Source organism: Oryzias latipes, chromosome 21, assembly GCF_053564925.1.
Source record: "Oryzias latipes strain Hd-rR chromosome 21, Olatipes_Hd-rR_3.1".
Taxonomy (NCBI): Eukaryota; Metazoa; Chordata; class Actinopteri; order Beloniformes; family Adrianichthyidae; genus Oryzias; species Oryzias latipes.
In genome coordinates, this window is record NC_136257.1 from 14312753 (window position 1) to 14327025 (window position 14273).

Consider the following 14273-nt stretch of genomic DNA (forward strand, 5'->3'; position numbering starts at 1 on the left):
ATACACAAGAAGAGTGTTCTATCCATGTCTATAAAAGAAATATTCTCTGTAGGACAAAGATCTTCTGGTGTGTATCTTATATGTTGTTACCTGCTGTTGGATGAATTGTGAAATATTTAGTTCTTTCATTGTAAATCTGACTCCAGAGGAGTCAGTGCCTCACCAACCATCAACCTCACCGCACGTCACTGACCTCCAGTGCGTCTCTTAATGGTGCATGGCGGATACTTATATAGCACTTTTCTACCTCCCTTGAAGGCCCAAAGCGCTTTGCAGTCATAGTCCCATTCACCCATTCACACACACATTCACACACTGGTGGTGGCTCCTCTGCAAAACACTGGCGCCAACCTTCCACCAAAGGCAAGGTGGGGTTCAGTGTCTTGCCCAAGGACACTTCGACACATGGGCAGGCAAGGTGAGAATCAAACCCGCAGTCTTACGATCGTGGGGCAACCGCCCTACCACTACACCACGGCCGCCCAGTACCAGATAAATTACCAGATAATAATCAAAACAGTTCTGTCCAAGCAGAACCCACTCTCACTGCCCACTGTCATTCACCCTCTGCACCTTTAAATACCTTCTTTTCTCTGTTTTGCCTCACTCTCTTTTGTGTGTGAGCGTTGACAAAGTGACTGATGCAGGTCATTACTAAGCTCTGATGACTCTTCAGTGCTCTGTCAAATCCACCAGAAGTCATTCGTCAGCTAATGCTCCAGAGAAACGAAAGGAATTTTTGTGTAACTTTAAAATAGCAATATCATTAGGCTGGATGGTAATGGCCTGGTTTGTTTCAAAGGATATCATCTTTTGAAGTTTATTTGTTGCCTTCATGGAATTTGTTTCACTTTTTGAACCGAAAATGTAAGCAAAAGCCCATAGAACAAAAAGGCCATCAGAAAACTCCTTGCAGAACACTTTAAGGAATTCTTTGCTGTGTGAGATGTGAAAAAGCCGTTCCTCTGCTTTGTTCTGTAAAAACGTCACAGTAAAACGCTTTCTAACTTAGCATCAACTTGTGGTTTTCCCTTTTATGCAAACAAACACTAACTTTTTCCATCAGTAACCAATGTTGGAAACATGGTTCTCTCATCCAGCCAAAGTCAAATGTCTTACATGAGCTGAAGCTGTAATCAGTCAAGGATCTGGCAGTAAATCTCACCAAAGTCCCATCAGCCCAGAACAATAAGGTCCAGAGCCCGCAGCTCTGTGCGAAGGAGAGGCTCTGAGCGTGGCCAGCTCAGCTGAAGCAGGATGGCTGCATTCTGGCTCTCTGGTTCACGCAATGCCTGCTGTTGAAGCCAGTGGGGAACAAGAGCCGGTGATTAGTCTCCTGCTTTCAATGTAATGTCTAACTGTGAGCCATAGGTTTCAAAGGCTGCTGAGAGCAGTGGAAATGTGCTCTAATGGCACCAGAGATGCAACAAAATTTGACCAAATCTGTTTATTAGCAAAGATGTTTTTGATTACAGAAATGTAAAAAAGTCCTTTTGACCTCCAAAAGGATTGAGCTCCAATGACCCTTAGTCATCCCTGCACTCACGGGTGTTTGCCAATCACAGCGGTTGTTTACAATGATGTAAGAATAACACCAACCTAAATGGTTTTCATTCAAAATTTAACTTGAAGGTTTCAAAAAAGGTCTGAGCTTTGAAATGTCTGGTTTAAAAATGGTTTGACCTCATCTTTGCCTTATTATTTGGGGAATTGAACGTCTTTTTTTATTTTTTATTTGAAATGGTTTAATTCAAGCAATCAAATAATGATAATACACAAATCATTACAATCATCAGTTGTACATTCATACAATGACGTATCAACTTAGGATAGTTAGACATAAAATTAAATATCGCTTAAAAGATTGTGCAAGGACGCAAATTTGTATAATCCCTCCCCTGTTTTACCGTAACCATTTTTATTACATGATTTATCATTATCCGGTTCGTAATTTTTTATCAGACAGAATTAAGCATCCTTACGTATCAATATAGCTCATAACAAAGATGACTTACTTAAATTATTATGTAAAAAATAATAATAACTGTTTAAGAAATCAACATGGTAAATGCAGATTAGTTATCTAAAATATGTACAGATTATCATGTATATGATTAAAAAAATAAGACTATATCAGTAAAGTGAAGTGATATACTAATTAGAGATCAATCACTTTAACCATCTCCAATAACTGATTAAGCATTATTTTTGATTTTTTTATTGTCATGAGGTAATGCTGTGAAATTAAAAAGGGTCCATATTCTGTTGATTGTTCAAGGTTGGTATTCCTTCTTCTGCTGATTAACGGCCATTCTTCTGGGTTTAAACAGTTTGTAATTCTCTTTGCTGTTATGTCTGCAGACGTTAGATAAAGGTACGTATCCTTCTGCGGCAGCGGCGCTGAAAGTTGAGGTCAAGTTGTCTGGAGGTCAGCACTCTGCTGAAAATCAGGGTCACTGAGACTTTTAGAGAAAGTGCTGATCCCAGGCGTGTAATTTCTTGAAATTATAGTTGGCTCTTTCATTTATTACTGGATTTGTGGCTTCAGACGACCGCGATCAAACACTTATCCAAGTCCTTCATGTTGTTAACAACCTGAACCAGTGGTTTGACGTAAATCTTGCAGCCTTCAACCCAAGTCTTCTCAATCTGCTTACGCTTCCTGAGAAGCCTGGCATGTTTGGCGATTTCAGCATTCCTTCTGGTCAGATGGTTGTTTAGATAAGCAGCAGATCCCTTCAGATTCCTCCTTTGATTCATCAGAGCTAGCTTGTGTTTTTGATTCACAATCCTGATGAGGGCCGCTGGTTTATCCGTCTCCTTTCTCCTGGGAAGCGGGTGGCAGGTCTCGATGGTATTTAGATCCTCGGAAATACCTTTAGACGTGAGAAATTATTTCACTTAATGTTCCAGAGACACTCCATAGCTCCCTATTTCAGAAGAACTTCTAGCAATGCTAGTGCCATTAACATTAGCAATGCAAACTCGTGCTGCATTTAGCTTTGCCAGAAGTTTGATCTGTACTCCGATGAGAATGACATTTTTCACCCGTGTTTCTTGTTCCACATTGTCCAGTCTTTTCTCCAGATTGTCTAAGGTCGTTGCTCGTTTTGAGCTCAGAGTCTTCTGACTCTTCCATTAATAACGTAGCTTGGATTTAATCAAGAATCATTTAACTGCCATCATAGTCACCTGTTGCTTGGTTTTTCTAAGGTGCCATGGTCAGATCCCTTGAAGAGCGTTATAGCCGCCGTGAGCCACACGTGGCGTCCGTGCTGTAACCCACTGAACCGGAAGTAAATTATATCTATATACTTTTGATCTTTGCCATATAAAAAACAGTTTGGTCCTTATTTTTGCAATACAAAAATGACATTACCACTTGGAATTGAGTTATTCATACAGTTTAAGTTTTAATTTGGAATTTCTAGGTAACATAATGATAAAAAATAGAAGTGTGGGAAAGAAAAGGGGTTAAGCTAAAAAGGTGGATGTCAAACATTGCCACAAAACAAAGGAAAATGATAAGAGGGAATTGTAGGAAAAAATGCTTAATAAGGCCACAGACTATTAAGAGTTAGTAAAAAAAAAAAGAAAAATGTAAACAAAAGCTGTTGTTCAAAATTTGCTTAATCTCACCCTTGATATGTGGATTAAAATATTGATTCCCTATTTATGCTAAATAGTTGCATCTTGCAAACACTGATCTTGGATTAGACAAGATAAAGACTGGGAAAAACCAGGCTAACTGACATTTCTCTGTGTGTGATTTGCACTAAAATCCCCGATAAAGAAAAGGATGTAGTCTAATTCCCTTATGCCTTTTATATTATCTTTTTAAAATGTTTTTGCAACCTTTTTTTTAATCTTCCTGAACAGAAAGTGAAGTGGTGATCGTGCCTGCTGACTTTAAAAATGACAGTTCAAATTCAACAAATCCAGAAAACATTTTCTTGATGATTCAGCTGAAACACACACACAGTGGTAGACTAGTAGATCCTAAAAACCACCAGACGAAACAAAAACCACCCGAAATAGTGATTCATTAGCAGTAATTAATCATCCATTATTTATTACTTCCTGATTTCTAATTATATGCAGTCAGTCAGAGCAAAACATGAAATAATGGACTCCTATTGAACTTTACTAACAACCACTGATGTTTTGCTCAAATATTAAGAACAATCGGACAAACAAAAAAGGAAAGAGAAAAAAAAAACCAAACAATTAAACACTATAGGAGTTCTAGTTTAACGTATTAGCCTATCATCAACAGAAGTGGAAATTCTTCTAAAATAAAACTAAATATCCTGTGAGACGTAATAAAAGAGAGTTTAATTCCTAAAAACCTGTTCTTGTGAATATAAGATGTACAAGTATTAAATAGAACATTAAAAACTACATTTAAATATCACCTGAGTTCACTCTAAAAAGTAATTTTTGTTTTCTTTAATCATGTACGAAAAGGAATCCTCCCAAAAACCTATATGCATACATAAAACAAATGATCTATCGATTGCATTTATATGAAAAAAAACTGTTGTTTTCTGCCTCATTCTGTCTTTTCTAGTGCAGCTTCACGTCCGATCTGCTGTAAAACACATGACCTATCATATAAAAGGGACGACATGGAAATAACATTTCTAGAATGGAAAAAAAAAGAAAAAAAAGCTCCACATTATTAGCCTACCCTGAGTAAACTAAAGGAACACCCAACCCGACTTCACATAGGATTGCGTAATCTCTCGTGCAGCTGAGCTTGCAGCTTTGCGCTAAAATTAGACAGGAAATACGCAAAAAAGTTATTTTCGAGGTTAAAAATGATTAGAATCAAACATATAAATTTAATTTATGGACCAGGTTAGTGTGAACACACATTTAATTTTACTATCAGTAGGCTGTCTACTGAATCTAGAGTCACTAATTCTTTCCAGGAACAATAAAGTGTGATAATAAAGCAGCATGACAGGGTGAAGGAAAGTTCCTTTAATGTGACAAAGATGCTTTGTTTACATACTGTACTGCACCGCTGCAGCCACGTTGCAGCCACGCTTTCTCACGCGGAAGTAAACTAACGCTGATTGCCACGATATTTTAGGGCGTTGTACACATCACCCTGATTGATCAGGTCGCTGAACTAGAATCCATTGCTGGGAGGTTCTGCGGAACTTTGGCCTGCTTTGCAGATAGCATTTTGGTTGATGCTAAGTGCATTAGCCTATTAGCTGCTGTGCAGCTGCAGTACTTCACTCATTCTTATCTGAGTCCGCTACAAAGCACAGCAATCTGAGTTTTATATGTTGCTGGCAGCAACGTGGCACATAGTTTCAGTTCGGTACCCAGCCCAAGTAAAAACTAAGTAGTTCATGTCTCATAACAATGAAAAAAGCTGCCTCGGGCTGAGGTCTTCCTGTTGTTTTGTGCATAGTAGAGCTGCTCAAAGAGGCTCTGTGTGCTCTGCTGCCAATTAGTGGTAGGAGGGTGAAGTGGAAAACAAGAGTCAGACACTGAAGGACACTCAGAACTAATTAAATAAATATTTTCCTGACAGCATTTTGACTCGATACAAGTATCGCGAAATGAACTATCGCGATAAGTTGCTGAATCGATTTTTTTTCTAACACCCCTAGCGAATACAGAAATAACACAGATGGGGTTGTTAACCACAAAATAACATTAAATTCATTAACACAGAAAAAATAAATAAAGAGAAAGTAGACAAAGAAGACAACAAATAAATAGAATGAAATAGGTGAACGGATATGACAAAAAACAAAAATGTATCCAGAGTAGTGGTGGCAGCTTTGATTGTCTAAAAGCCATGATTTTATCAGTTTGCTGAATGGGGTCAGAGTTGTCAGTTGTTTTATTGTCATGGGAATTTTGGAAGCCAATTTAAAAAACCTTACTATTTGCTCTTTCAAAATTAGTTTTTCTACCAATTCCAAATTGTAAATGCCGATTAAATAAAGCCGGTCCGATTTCAGCATGCTCTTCTCCTGCCCGAGCTCTTTATGAAGATGTGGTAAAACTTTCTTGAAAGCTAAATTGGATGTAGGAAGAACCATTGAATGTAGGAAGAACCCCCTGCCAAGGGGGGTTAACCCTTGTGCTATCCTAGGTACTTTGACATTGGGAGATGGGTCATCTATGCCCCACAAGACAGTGCGCTGAACTTTTTTCTTCAATGATTTGTGATCTTCACTGGTTTCCATGGATTACATGAAATCATCTCCACCTTTATTTGTCATGGTAGGGAAAACACGTCAATGGTCATCTTGACCCCATAGGATAGCACTAGGGTTACAGGAGCTGGAGAAAAAGTATTTCAACAACACACTGAGGAGCACACACTGCAGCAGGACATCCCGAAAAAGAGAATAGAAAAGCATGTTAATAAATGACACTGCTACAAGGAGGAACATCAGACTCAGGGATGAGTCCAAGGGTGTTTTCAGACTGAACACATTTGGTCCGCTTTGAGTGAACCAGAGTTCGCTTCCCCCAATAAACTGGAGCAAAGTTTCAGTCTGAATACACCTAAGCAAGGAACCGATCTCTGATCCATCTTTGGAGGTGGTCTCAGTTCGTTTCCAATTGGACTGAGCTTCAGTTCACTCTCAGATTCCTCAGTCTGAATTCAGAGCGGAACAACTGACCCAAAACGGTCACCGTAGCCAGTCGTCACCTGATATAAAGAGATTTGGAAAGAAGCAATCGTTGAGCTGCAGATAAACATAAAACAACGATTGTCAGGCTTTCAAACAGAAAAAAGGGTCCAACTCCTTACATTTTTTTTTAACACCGGTGAAAACGCTTCTTGCATGTTTTTCTATGTCTCATTACACGGCACTGCATCATGCTAAAAACTACTTTGTAGTACCTTAACAGAATGATCTTTTTTTCCCTTTTTTAACTTCCAGCTGAGACGGCAGATCAGAGCTGAAGACCTCTAAACAGGTGGGGAGAATCAGACCTGACGAGCAGCCACTGCGAGGGTGGGGCGGCTGCTGTCATGACAGTCTCTATGAAACCGGACAATCAGATCAGGGTCAAGGATAAATTGAGCAGGAACCCAGGAACATTCCTCAGGACCGTACCCTCCCAATCCACCAGGTAATGCAAGCCCGGTTCCTCACGGTGGTGAGGAAGGAGCAGGTGCCGCACTGTTTAGGTCGGACCCCCGTCAATAAACCAAGCTGATTGTGGAGTTTGGCAGGAGGAAGAAGAGGACTTGTCTTGACAGGCTTCACCATGGAAGGATAGAAGGTAGGGTGTATACGGAGAGTCCTGGGTAGACGCAGGCAAACAGCAAGTGGATTGACCCCTTTGGAGATGGGAAAGGGACCAACAAACCGCGGAGCCAATTTCCTGTTCTCAACACAAAAGTCAAAGTCAAAGTCAACTTTATTGCCAATTCTTCACATGTGCATCACATACAATGAATCGAAATTCCGTTTCTTACTCTCTCGTCTGTTCAGGAGAAGAAAAATAAAAACAAAGTATACGTTTAAAATAAGATGAATAAGTAAAAAGAAAGAAAAAAATTACAATATACAACATTGGCAATTTGCTATAAAAGTGCGAGTGCATTTATGGCAGTGTCAGGTGCAGAGTTAGATCCTGGGGGGAGGGGGGCGTTTTCTGTGGGTGTGTGCTGTTTAGTCCTTCAAAGCGTGAAAAGAAGCTGTTCAGGTTGTTGAGAAGGGGGGTGTTGTTCTCACAGCTCTGCGGTGCAGGCTTGTAGTCTGTGATGGCCTGGATGCCCTGCCACAGGCTCCGTGCATCTCTGCTGTCGTTGAAGTTGGAAGAGACTTTATGCATATAGTCCTTTTTTGCTTTCCTGATGCCCCGGGACAGGTTGGCTCTTGCTGTTCTTAGGCCAGCTTCATCCCCTGCTCTGAAGGCATTGTCTCTGGCTCTCAGTAGCCCTTTGACTTCCCCTGTCAGCCAGGGCTTCTGGTTGGCTTGAATGATGATGCTTTTTGTGTGTGTCACATCATCGATGCACTTTGTGATGTAGGAGGTTACTGTGTCTGTGTACTCCTCGATGTCTGTCAGGTTGTTGTAGGTGGCAGTTTGTTTAAACATTTCCCAGTCTGTTGTTTCAAAGCAGTCCTGAAGGGCAGAGGATGCACTCTCTGGCCAGACTCTTATTTTCTTCAAGACTGGTTTTGCAAGTTTCACCCTTTGTCTGTATGCAGGCGTTAGCATAACACTAATGTGGTCTGATGTTCCGATGTGGGGGAGGGGGTTGCTCTGTAAGCTTGTTTGTGTAGATAAGCAAAACGAAAATAAACACTATGGTGTCAAAATAGAGCCTAAAGTATTGCGCATCAAAACAGTAAAACCGCGCATCAAAACCCCAAATCTGCGAATCAAAATGCATAAATTGAGAACCAAAACCCACAATTTGCAACCAAAGGCCTTTCCCCAAAGCACAATCCTATTTCTCAGCTGCCGATTTGTTTTCTCGCCATTCTGAAATCCTGTTTTTGAGTTGCAGTTTTATTTTGAAACTGTCTTTTTGAGTTGCGCTTTTATTTTTTGCGGTTTTGATTCTAAAACCTGTCGACACGTAAAAACAGCGACATGTCAGTCAAGGGGAGGGGAGGCGGGACATCCCTGATATCCAGAAGCTCATTGGCTACCGAATAAGACCGAGTCTTACGTCAACAGACCAGTTTAGAATGTGCCGGTAAGTTTCTCATGTTTTTCATATCTTTTACTATATTAAAAGATCAAAATTGTACTTTATTTAACCAGAGGACGCCAGCACATTCAGATGAGGAGCTCCACCAGTAGCTGCTAGTGAAAAAATATGTTAGAAAGTTAGATGTTGCATGAAAAACTACCACCATTGTTCTCCTGTGTTAGCATGCTAGCTAGCTCAATGCTAGCGGGGTATCCAGCTCTTCTCATGACTTTTGTGGATTAAACAAAGTACATTTTTTACCACAGTGTCAGGATCGGTCATGTCAACCTGGGAATAATTGCTCGTGGATTGTCACTATGGTTAATCAAATAGTTTTTTAAGAAGTACATTCATGTATATATAAGGTTTTTCAATATTTCCTTAGGGATTACACAGATGGATTGAACAACAAAGCAACATATTGCTGCAAGAAAGCGACACCTTTCCTAGTTTGGGATCAAGTTAATCCCTATTTAAAATAAATAAATAAAAGAAACACAATTTTTATTTGAAGTACCAGAGCAAATTTCCCACAGGTGGGATCAATAAAGTTTTTCTGATTCTGAACTGTATTCCAAAATAATTTTCTGAACCTTAAAGATTGCAGGTTAACACAGGAAGTTACCTTTCACAATATGCAGCTACTGAGTAGCAATTAAGGTGTGTGTGTGTATATATATATATAAATATATACACACACACACACTCATTTTAACTGTCTTAAATACATTTTTCTTTGTGTGCAGGATGCTGTGGACATTGGATGACAGACTAACTTAAACCAGGCAGAGCAGGAAACTGTTGGAGTTGTTGTTCCCTCTGTGGCTTGTCCTCTCTCCTCTCAGACCTGTTCAACCCTTGTGGGACATCAGAAAACCATGGCCAAGACATTAACATTTATGTACTGATCTATGCATGTCATCACAGCAGGATGTAACAAAAACTAACAATGTGAACAGATCTCATCTGCCTTACAAAATACTGCCCCCCTTAAGAAAATAAATGGCTAATAATCACCACTGGTATTTTGTAAAGCTTCATTTTTTAATGATTGACCATTGAATGTGTTTTGTACAAAAGACTGATGGTTTTGCAAATATCTTTGAAACACATAGTCAAGTGCATTAGATTCTGTGAAATTCTGAACCACAATTCAGAGAAATTAAAATAACTGTTTTTAAAACTCCTTAAAAGACTTGAGGTGGAAAAGTCACTGTTTTCGTACAGGCACTAAGAAATGGGAAGCAGACAGTGTGGTCGAAATGGACAACTATTTTAAAGGCTTCTCTTTCAGTTGACAGGAGATGTCTGTGAGCCTGCTGGACAGCCTTTGCATCACACTGGGACGTCTTTGGGGCCTGCATCTGGAAAGAAACAAAAACAGATTAGATTACATTTTTTTTCATTACCTTAAAGAAGATGTAGACATCCACGTCGTAGCTGCCTCAGTATTCCTGCCTTTTTTGTTATGGTATGCATAACAACGGCCCTTATAGAAAACAACAAACATTCAGCAATAGTCAATTTTAAAACCACCACCCAATTAAATATACTAATAATTCTATTGATGTCTAATACTGGAATAATTTTAAGTGGAATAAAACACGTTTTTGCTGGTCTGCTACAATTTACTCTGCTCTGGTTCACTCGAATACCGGACTTCTGCCAGTCTGCATAGTGCAGACGCATACATTTTGAATAATATGGCACAGCAATATTGTTTCTCTGTTCAATAATTCCCTCTGTCTGTAAACCCTGAAAAATATTGAGAAACCTTATAGGTTATAACATATTTGATTAACCCTAGTGACAATTCACGGACAATTATTCCCAGGTTTACATGACCGATCCTGACACTGTGGTAAAAAATGTACTTTGTTTAATCCACAAAAGTCATGAGAAGAGCTGGATACCCCGCTAGCATTGAGCTAGCTAGCATGCTAACACAGGAGAACAATGGTGGTAGTTTTTCATGCAACATCTAACTTTCTAACATCTTTTTTCACTAGCAGCTACTGGTGGAGCTCCTCATCTGAATGTGCTGGCGTCCTCTGGTTAAATAAAGTACAATTTTGATCTTTTAATATAGTAAAAGATATGAAAAACATGAGAAACTTACCGGCACATTCTAAACTGGTCTGTTGACGTAAGACTCGGTCTTATTCGGTAGCCAATGAGCTTCTGGATATCAGGGATGTCCCGCCTCCCCTCCCCTTGACTGACATGTAGCTGTTTTTACGTGTCGACAGGTTTTAGAATCAAAACCGCAAAAAATAAAAGCGCAACTCAAAAAGACAGTTTCAAAATAAAACTGCAACTCAAAAACAGGATTTCAGAATGGCGAGAAAACAAATCGGCAGCTGAGAAATAGGATTGTGCTTTGGGGAAAGGCTTTTGGTTGCAAATTGTGGGTTTTGGTTCTCAATTTATGCATTTTGATTTGCAGATTTGGGGTTTTGATGCGCGGTTTTACTGTTTTGATGCGCAATACTTTAGTATGGTGTCAAAATAGAGCCTAAAGTATTGCGCATCAAAACAGTAAAACCGCGCATCAAAACCCCAAATCTGCGAATCAAAATGCATAAATTGAGAACCAAAACCCACAATTTGCAACTAAAAGCCTTTCCCCAAAGCACAATCCTATTTCTCAGCTGCCGATTTGTTTTCTCGCCATTCTGAAATCCTGTTTTTGAGTTGCAGTTTTATTTTGAAACTGTCTTTTTGAGTTGCGCTTTTATTTTTTGAGTTGCGCTTTTATTTTTTGCGGTTTTGATTCTAAAACCTGTCGACACGTAAAAACAGCGACATGTCAGTCAAGGGGAGGGGAGGCGGGACATCCCTGATATCCAGAAGCTCATTGGCTACCGAATAAGACCGAGTCTTACGTCAACAGACCAGTTTAGAATGTGCCGGTAAGTTTCTCATGTTTTTCATATCTTTTACTATATTAAAATATCAAAATTGTACTTTATTTAACCAGAGGACGCCAGCACATTCAGATGAGGAGCTCCACCAGTAGCTGCTAGTGAAAAAAGATGTTAAAAAGTTAGATGTTGCATGACAAACTATCAGCATTGTTCTCCTGTGTTAGCATGCTAGCTAGCTCAATGCTAGCGGGGTATCCAGCTCTTTTCATGACTTTTGTGGATTAAACAAAGTACATTTTTTACCACAGTGTCAGGATCAGTCATGTCAACCTGGGAATAATTGCCCGTGGATTGTCACTATGGTTAATCAAATAGTTTTTTAAGAAGTACATTCATGTGTATATATAAGGTTTTTCAATATTTCCTTAGGGATTACACAGATGGATTGAACAACAAAGCAACATATTACTGCAAGAAAGTGACACCTTTCCTAGTTTGGGATCAAGTTAATCCCTATTTAAAATCATTAAATAAAACAAACACAATTTTTATTTGAAGTACCAGAGCAAATTTCCCACAGGTGGGATCAATAAAGTTTTTCTGATTCTGAACTGTATTCCAAAATAATTTTCTCAACCTTAAAGATTGCAGGTTAACACAGGAAGTTACCTTTCACAATATGCAGCTACTGAGTAGCAATTAAGGTGTGTGTGTGTGTGTATATATATATATATATATATATATATATATATATATATATATATATATATATATATATATATATATATATATATATATATACACACACACACACACTCATTTTAACTGTCTTAAATACATTTTTCTTTGTGTGCAGGATGCTGTGGACATTGGACGACAGACTAACTTAAACCAGGCAGAGCAGGAAACTGTTGGAGTTGTTGTTCCCTCTGTGGCTTGTCCTCTCTCCTCTCAGACCTGTTCAACCCTTGTGGGACATCAGAAAACCATGGCCAAGACATTAACATTTATGTACTGATCTATGCATGTCATCACAGCAGGATGTAACAAAAACTAACAATGTGAACAGATCTCATCTGCCTTACAAAATACTGCCCCCCTTAAGAAAATAAATGGCTAATAATCACCACTGGTATTTTGTAAAGCTTCATTTTTTAATGTGTGACCATTGAATGTGTTTTGTACAAAAGACTGATGGTTTTGCAAATATCTTTGAAACACAGAGTCAAGTGCATTAGGTTCTGTGAAATTCTGAACCACAATTCAGAGAAATTAAAATAACTGTTTTTAAAACTCCTTAAAAGACTTGAGGTGGAAAAGTCACTGTTTTCGTACAGGCACTAAGAAATGGGAAGCAGACAGTGTGGTCGAAATGGACAACTATTTTAAAGGCTTCTCTTTCAGTTGACAGGAGATGTCTGTGAGCCTGCTGGACAGCCTTTGCATCACACTGGGACGTCTTTGGGGCCTGCATCTGGAAAGAAACAAAAACAGCAAAGTTAATTAACCAAAAAAAGAAGAGAAAAATTAAGATTAAATTTTTTTTCATTACCTTAAAGAAGATGTAGACATCCACGTCGTAGCTGCCTCAGTATTCCTGCCTTTTTTGTTATGGTATGCATAACAACGGCCCTTATAGAAAACAACAGACATTCAGCAATAGTCAATTTTAAAACCACCACCCAATTAAATATACCAATAATTCTATTGATGTCTAATACTGGAATAATTTTAAGTGGAATAAAACACGTTTTTGCTGGTCTGCTACAATTTACTCTGCTCTGGTTCACTCGAATACCGGACTTCTGCCAGTGTGCATAGTGCAGACGCATACATTTTGAATAATATGGCACAGCAATATTGTTGCTCTGTTCAATAATTCCCTCTGTCTGTGTAAACCCTGAAAAATATTGAGAAACCTTATAGGTTATAACATATTTGATTAACCCTAGTGACAATTCACGGACAATTATTCCCAGGTTTACATGACCGATCCTGACACTGTGGTAAAAAATGTACTTTGTTTAATCCACAAAAGTCATGAGAAGAGCTGGATACCCCGCTAGCATTGAGCTAGCTAGCATGCTAACACGGGAGGACAATGGTGATAGTTTTTCATGCAACATCTAACTTTCTAACATCTTTTTTCACTAGCAGCTACTGGGGGAGCTCCTCATCTGAATGTGCTGGCGTCCTCTGGTTAAATAAAGTACAATTTTGATCTTTTAATATAGTAAAAGATATGAAAAACATGAGAAACTTACCGGCACATTCTAAACTGGTCTGTTGACGTAAGACTCGGTCTTATTCGGTAGCCAATGAGCTTCTGGATATCAGGGATGTCCCGCCTCCCCTCCCCTTGACTGACATGTCGCTGTTTTTACGTGTCGACAGGTTTTAGAATCAAAACCGCAAAAAATAAAAGCGCAACTCAAAAAATAAAAGCGCAACTCAAAAAGACAGTTTCAAAATAAAACTGCAACTCAAAAACAGGATTTCAGAATGGCGAGAAAACAAATCGGCAGCTGAGAAATAGGATTGTGCTTTGGGGAAAGGCTTTTGGTTGCAAATTGTGGGTTTTGATTCTCAATTTATGCATTTTGATTCGCAGATTTGGGGTTTTGATGCGCGGTTTTACTGTTTTGATGCGCAATACTTTAGGCTCTATTTTGACACCATACTTTAGGCTCTATTTTGACACCATAAAACAC

The 14273-nt window shown here is 39.0% G+C and overlaps 4 long non-coding RNA genes across 5 annotated transcripts; 2 read left to right on the forward strand and 2 right to left on the reverse strand.

The window, feature by feature from the left end:
* The first annotated feature begins 6940 nt into the window (after window positions 1-6940).
* LOC144988710 (uncharacterized) lies at window positions 6941-9714 on the forward strand. The gene is made up of 2 exons (XR_013652685.1): window positions 6941-8698; window positions 9442-9714. It is a non-coding gene; the product is annotated as an uncharacterized LOC144988710 (long non-coding RNA).
* Window positions 9715-9720: 6 nt separating this feature from the next.
* Window positions 9721-11614, reverse strand: LOC111946781 (uncharacterized). Of its 2 annotated transcripts, none has more exons than XR_013652684.1 (3): window positions 11591-11614; window positions 10105-10184; window positions 9721-10059 (listed from the first exon to the last, which is right to left on the reverse strand). It is a non-coding gene; the product is annotated as an uncharacterized LOC111946781 (long non-coding RNA). The 2 variants fall into 2 exon arrangements; XR_002872531.2 differs by lacking the exon at window positions 11591-11614 and adding an exon at window positions 10815-10933.
* LOC110015757 (uncharacterized) lies at window positions 10989-12691 on the forward strand. Its single transcript, XR_002872534.2, has 2 exons — window positions 10989-11607; window positions 12419-12691. It is a non-coding gene; the product is annotated as an uncharacterized LOC110015757 (long non-coding RNA).
* Window positions 12692-12697: 6 nt separating this feature from the next.
* LOC105358348 (uncharacterized) lies at window positions 12698-14048 on the reverse strand. The gene is made up of 3 exons (XR_002872532.2): window positions 13827-14048; window positions 13115-13194; window positions 12698-13036 (listed from the first exon to the last, which is right to left on the reverse strand). It is a non-coding gene; the product is annotated as an uncharacterized LOC105358348 (long non-coding RNA).
* Between the last annotated feature and the right edge of the window lie 225 nt (window positions 14049-14273).